Genomic DNA, 512 nt, shown 5'->3' with positions numbered 1-512 from the left:
TATGGCATTTCTCAAGGCATACCTGGATGTGGCTCCACTAGGATATGCAAAACCTCTACATCCTAGCCATTGGTTCTCTTCATGTGGCTTTGAGTATCCTTTGTGGGTTTCCAAGTCACTTTGTTGACTCAGCTTAACCTTTAGTCTACTAATACCCCGATATTATTTTCACAAGAACCTGTTCTCTAGCATTACCTCTCACCAATCCTAAATTATGGAAGTTGCCCAGAAGTTTATGTTTATCTATATTAAATTTCATGTCAGTTGATACAGCCCTTCTTTCTAGGCTCCTGAAATTTTTTTAAAATAGATTTTGACATCCAACATTTTGGTAATCCTCTCAGGTTTCATGTCGCTTGAAAATTTGGGAAGCAGTTATTTATATCATCATCTAAGCCACCAATAAAATCTTTAAATAGCACTGATCTGTGGACAGATCTCTGGGAATAGAATTGCACTAGAGACCTCTCTCTAGTGATAAATTTATAATAACTAGCTCCCTTGGAGAAAAA

Source organism: Macrotis lagotis, chromosome 8, assembly GCF_037893015.1.
Source record: "Macrotis lagotis isolate mMagLag1 chromosome 8, bilby.v1.9.chrom.fasta, whole genome shotgun sequence".
Classification (NCBI taxonomy): domain Eukaryota; kingdom Metazoa; phylum Chordata; class Mammalia; order Peramelemorphia; family Peramelidae; genus Macrotis; species Macrotis lagotis.
The sequence above is the reverse complement of the archived record's forward strand: the minus strand, read 5'-3'. Positions refer to the sequence as shown.